General features: G+C 36.3%; 2 long non-coding RNA genes across 2 annotated transcripts; both read left to right on the plus strand.

The window, feature by feature from the left end:
- Positions 1–302: 302 nt before the first annotated feature.
- LOC134818982 (uncharacterized) lies at positions 303–909 on the plus strand. The gene is made up of 3 exons (XR_010160716.1): positions 303–369; positions 489–626; positions 749–909. It is a non-coding gene; the product is annotated as an uncharacterized LOC134818982 (long non-coding RNA).
- Positions 910–4,923: 4,014 nt separating this feature from the next.
- LOC134819010 (uncharacterized) lies at positions 4,924–5,530 on the plus strand. The gene is made up of 3 exons (XR_010160718.1): positions 4,924–4,990; positions 5,110–5,247; positions 5,370–5,530. It is a non-coding gene; the product is annotated as an uncharacterized LOC134819010 (long non-coding RNA).
- Positions 5,531–6,212: the final 682 nt, after the last annotated feature.

A 6,212-nucleotide genomic window follows, 5' to 3' on the forward strand; every position in this document is an offset into this window, starting at 1 on the left:
AAAGGCTGATGTTAAGATTAATTCGTACTTATGTCAATTTCCGTCGTATAATGCTTAATATGCTGTTAACATACATAATATCTCATCAGATTCCTCGCACTACTAGTACTACCTGTTCCCGATAGATCCTTCCAGAATTAGGCTAGGGAGTTCCTTTCCTGAGGTAACGATCCTACGTAAAACCTTAATCCATCGTTCATAATCATAGCTCTTTTCCACTTGTTAACGTTGACGATTGTAGTATTATAGGTATTTCCTGTGTACTAATTATTAGTTCTAATAGTTATTAATCTCCAGGCAATATGATGGTGATACCCACCCTACTTGCTCTGCCTGTCCTCACCTAAGCTCCACCAGTCGTATTGCTTCGTAAGTTTATTACGTCTTCATTAAGAGGTTCCTACGAAAGATTTTCCCTTATTTTAACTTAATTAGTCTGATTATTGTCACTACTTGAACGCTCCGTACTTATAATTATCTTACTTCAGATTGATTCCCCCCTCCTTCCTCGAGAACCGTTCGTCACTATGTTAGATCCTCGAGATGACCATGCAAGATGGTTCAGTTCTAGTTGACATTCCACTATATGAAAAGACCAGATCGCCACTTTATATTCTTATTCCTTGGTTAGTAAATTATACTTATAGTGATTCTAGTTCGTAAGTTATCTAGAAGTAGGAAATTAATACCTATATTCCGTATAATTAGTGTGGTCTATTAAATTTGTATTGATATATGATCTCTTCAGAGAGAGAGAGAGAACCGGAACAGCGACCTCGTGAATCATCCTATTTAATCGCTTCACCCTCGCCACATTCGCTACTACTTCAATTATTGGGGTAAATGGACATTAAGACTAAGTTATGAGATATGAGAGTTAAATTAATATTGTAGTCCTATTTAACCCAATTATTTTACAATCTTATTTTCTTGTTTCAATTGGTTATCTTCCAGATATAAATTCACATAAAATTCTGAAATCCATAATTACAATAGAAATTACTGTCCTAAAATGTATCTGTACAAAGAGAGTTTGGGTTTGGACTGTGCCCTGAATGAGTCTCAAACCGGGAGGTATTCCATAATATCGGAACCTGAATTTCCATACTCTAGTTAAAAGGAGCCCATTATACGTAGTTAAATTAATACCATCACAATATAATGAAATATAATAAATAAATAATCTCTAGAAGTCATGGAAAATTGGAGCATTAAATAGGCCGTTAAGTAAGTTGTCGTGCTGAAACCCGAGTACGCATCTTAACAATGGAGCCCGATGCGGGGCTCTCTGTACAAAATTTTGTAGCAAAATTTTCAAAAAATCTGGAAGAGACGCCAAACCTTAGTTTGCTTGTAGTTGTTTTGTTAGTGCACCGTTAGTGCAATTTATTTATTTACATTGATATTAGTTGTTGCAGCCATCGCCATAAAATGATGAAGTCACAGCAGAGAAGTAGGTTGAAGAGATAATTGTTTAGTGTAGAAGTTGAAAAGTAATTATGAGATATCGTGGGTAAGTTGTGATGATATTATATACGGCCGTATAATTAGGTAAAGATGGGAATGATACGAGAGATGTATGATGTTACGAGATAATGAGATTATGTTATAATGAGATGTTGAAATGTGAGACAATTATATTATGGGGAGATATATTAAACTGCAGTATAAATTATTACTATTAGCCGGCTAAGGGATACGGGGTTCAGAAGTTGTGAAGTTTATTGGGAGGAGGTGCTATAATGGTTGTTGACAAGGTGTTAGTTTTAATAAGTAGATGGGCTTCTTATCTGTTATTTGAGTGTTGTGATACCGCCAAAAGCGCGCTTGGTGGTTAGAAACACTTCAGATCCAGTGAGACCCTTCGAACTTTGAAACTAAGATTGGCAACATGATTTAGCGTAATAGGGTATGCGGACGTGAAGAAGAGAAGATATTTGAATTATGATGAGACAGAGGGAGATTTGATAAAGGGGTTGTTGTTTAGAAATAAAGATGATTTAGCGTTATAGGGTATGCGGACGTGAAGAAGAGAAGATATTTGAATTATGATGAGACAGAGGGAGATTTGATAAAGGGGTTGTTGTTTAGAAATAAAGAAGTGTTAGTATAATAGGGTATGCGGACGTGAAGATGGGGAAGATGAATTGAGATGATACGAGATGATACGAGTAATATGAGATTTGATAAAGGGTATATTGGTTAAAGTTGGCATAGTTGGAAATATGTTGGGAGATAAGGGATACAAATTTTATTGGATGCAGGGTATTTTAAGTTGTGAGTGTTGGCTGGTGGCTGCACAGTTATTAATGCATATTGATTACTGCACACTGTTTACTGCATTAGGCAGTATTATTATTTTTTTATCTTGAAGTTTCCGCAGAATACTGAGCAAGTTCAGCAGCTGCAGTAATTCAAGTATTATACAGAGCGTGAAGAAGAATAACGCCTGTCTTTTAGTTACGAACAAAGTTGAGAGAACTTGCAGGTCAGATGTTTTAGTGATAATAAATAAGTTAGAATATTGTTTTTTTAGCAGCAAACCATTTTGTGCTGTGTTTTGAATTGTGTAACTATAAGTAGATTCGGCTGATCGAAGTATAGCCGCTAGCTGTAAGATATTTCAAAGTCAAAGTAATTTTAGTTTTGGGTCAAGCTTTTGTGGTATAGAAAGTTTATCTGTCGTGTACATTGTACAATCATTATTTCATAATACAATAGTTATGAAGTTATTCTTCACTATTAAATGACACATAGTGAAATTCTTGCTCAATGCTCATATACATTATTTGAACACATTAGCTTAAGTATTTACCTCTAAAAAAAACATTAAAATTAGGAATGGCCGAACGTGATAATGATAACTTCGACGCTGGACAGGATGACGTCCAACCTCCATTACCTCCTAGGCAAAATCGAGTCCATCAGGGAGCCCCACTTCAATTTCTTCGAGCACCTCCCTTACTAAGAATGGACAATGAGTTAGAGTTATATATACGGCGCTTCCAAAGTTATGTCGAAAGTATTGGAGCAAGAGAGCATGAAATACCTCATATCTTAATCAACTGCCTATCTGATGAGTGCCTCCTGGCTGTAGAACGACACATAAGGCCTGACATCACGTTTGATGAGTTACTTATTATACTGAGAAGAGAGCTAGGAACTGGGGGTGGAAACAGAGAGGAGTCCAAATTCTTATTAAGAAAGACCTTAAGACAAAGAAACGAGGGTGTACGTGCATTTTACATTAAACTTTATAATGTTGCCAAGAAAGCCTATCCCGGACCAGATCTTCAACTAGTTAGAGATAACGCACTCCGCGACGCTTTTATCAACAATATCATGGACTCCGCAATTAGTGCTAGACTCAGGGAAACCCCTGACTTACCCAATGAGCAGCTATTAGAGCGAGCAGAACTTTTGATTAACTGCAAAAATGCGTCTCAGTTTAAAAGCAACCAGCAAGTTAATGCAACCATAGAGCTTGAAAATGCCACTACCACTGTTAGTAACCAAGACGTGTTATACAAGTTAGATACTATAATTGAGTTATTGTCTACCAATGCAAGTACACAAGTAGACCCTGGAACTTATAACCCTGCTGAGAATAGTGACCAAATTGTGTCGGACAATTACGGACAGTACTATGACAATAAAGATAATTACGACCAGAATATGCACTACAATGACACATACAATTACAACGACTTTACTTTGAGATATTAACTTATGGTAATTCAAATGTTTGTTTGTACGATTATATTTAATTTTGTTGGTTGTGCGCGAGAAATACGGTTCTTTAAATTAATGATTTTTTACTGTAAGAACGGGCATACCTTATTACTAATAGTTCTTTTGAAAATTTTTTTTTTAAAGAAAAAAAAAAAGAAAAAAAGAAGGTTGTAGATTTATCATTTTCTTTAATTATAGATAGTTTTGATATGACGTGGTCGTCATTAATTTTCGATCGGGGAGATGTTAGGTAGGGGTATAGTGAATTGAGGGTGAACAGGTTTGCAAATATCTCACGGCCTGCATTAGTATCTTATAAAATATTTGTACTGAGAGACGGGTAGTCGGTCGATTAATTTAAAGTCTTTATCAATTTAGAAAATATTTGGAGTCAGCGTAACAAGCTGAAAGTTGTAAGGTTTGTATGATTGAGATGTCTCACGGCGTGAAGCTGTAGTTAGTATTTTAAGCCGTTGTAAATTAGTAGTTATTTGGAATTGTGACGTTCCCGGTGGGAAAAGCAGTGGCTTAAAGATTGTTAAAGTTTCAAATTTATTAGAACTTATAGTTAAAAGAATACTTACAATTATTTTAACAGCATTGATTGTTGATTATTGTGTTGACGAACTAGCCGAGGTGTTACAAGAGTGCCATGAGAATCAACTCCCCCTTCAACTCCCCAAAGACCTGTCAACCAGCACTATACAAAAAGGGAAGCTCGCCTGCTGCTCGCTGCCTTTCGCCTTCTGCATTCATCTGTCTCCTATCATGGCCCGGGGTCTTGTTCTGCTGTGTCCGTTCTCTCTCCACATGTTACTCATTTCTATCATAGGTTCGTAATTTAGATTAAGTTCTTGATCATGTTATTGTCATTGCTTGCATTCGTATCAAAGGCTGATGTTAAGATTAATTCGTACTTATGTCAATTTCCGTCGTATAATGCTTAATATGCTGTTAACATACATAATATCTCATCAGATTCCTCGCACTACTAGTACTACCTGTTCCCGATAGATCCTTCCAGAATTAGGCTAGGGAGTTCCTTTCCTGAGGTAACGATCCTACGTAAAACCTTAATCCATCGTTCATAATCATAGCTCTTTTCCACTTGTTAACGTTGACGATTGTAGTATTATAGGTATTTCCTGTGTACTAATTATTAGTTCTAATAGTTATTAATCTCCAGGCAATATGATGGTGATACCCACCCTACTTGCTCTGCCTGTCCTCACCTAAGCTCCACCAGTCGTATTGCTTCGTAAGTTTATTACGTCTTCATTAAGAGGTTCCTACGAAAGATTTTCCCTTATTTTAACTTAATTAGTCTGATTATTGTCACTACTTGAACGCTCCGTACTTATAATTATCTTACTTCAGATTGATTCCCCCCTCCTTCCTCGAGAACCGTTCGTCACTATGTTAGATCCTCGAGATGACCATGCAAGATGGTTCAGTTCTAGTTGACATTCCACTATATGAAAAGACCAGATCGCCACTTTATATTCTTATTCCTTGGTTAGTAAATTATACTTATAGTGATTCTAGTTCGTAAGTTATCTAGAAGTAGGAAATTAATACCTATATTCCGTATAATTAGTGTGGTCTATTAAATTTGTATTGATATATGATCTCTTCAGAGAGAGAGAGAGAACCGGAACAGCGACCTCGTGAATCATCCTATTTAATCGCTTCACCCTCGCCACATTCGCTACTACTTCAATTATTGGGGTAAATGGACATTAAGACTAAGTTATGAGATATGAGAGTTAAATTAATATTGTAGTCCTATTTAACCCAATTATTTTACAATCTTATTTTCTTGTTTCAATTGGTTATCTTCCAGATATAAATTCACATAAAATTCTGAAATCCATAATTACAATAGAAATTACTGTCCTAAAATGTATCTGTACAAAGAGAGTTTGGGTTTGGACTGTGCCCTGAGTGAGTCTCAAACCGGGAGGTATTCCATAATATCGGAACCTGAATTTCCATACTCTAGTTAAAAGGAGCCCATTATACGTAGTTAAATTAATACCATCACAATATAATGAAATATAATAAATAAATAATCTCTAGAAGTCATGGAAAATTGGAGCATTAAATAGGCCGTTAAGTAAGTTGTCGTGCTGAAACCCGAGTACGCATCTTAACAATCAGTATGTAACTTAGCAAGTTTGTACACATTTATTATCACTTTGGTAACTGTAGCTGCCCTAGTAGTTACTGGGCGGCGCCCAGCCTGTCTCTATTATGTTTATAAACATAGTAGCCTGGGATCCCCAGGTAACCCTACTTAACTAGTAGTGCTGTAGTGTGAGGTAGTGTACTCTTACTCTTACTCTTAGAGCGAACTGACCAATAGGATGGAAGTAAGGTTAAACATAAGCATAGGGTCACACCTGGTTAAAGTAGCCATGATTCATATAATACTGGGGTTCAATGTCAGGTCACATGATCGAGAGATTGATCAGATCGTC

This window comes from Bolinopsis microptera, chromosome 7 (assembly GCF_026151205.1).
Source record: "Bolinopsis microptera isolate Bmic1 chromosome 7, MBARI_Bmic_1.0, whole genome shotgun sequence".
In the NCBI taxonomy this organism is placed as follows: domain Eukaryota; kingdom Metazoa; phylum Ctenophora; class Tentaculata; order Lobata; family Bolinopsidae; genus Bolinopsis; species Bolinopsis microptera.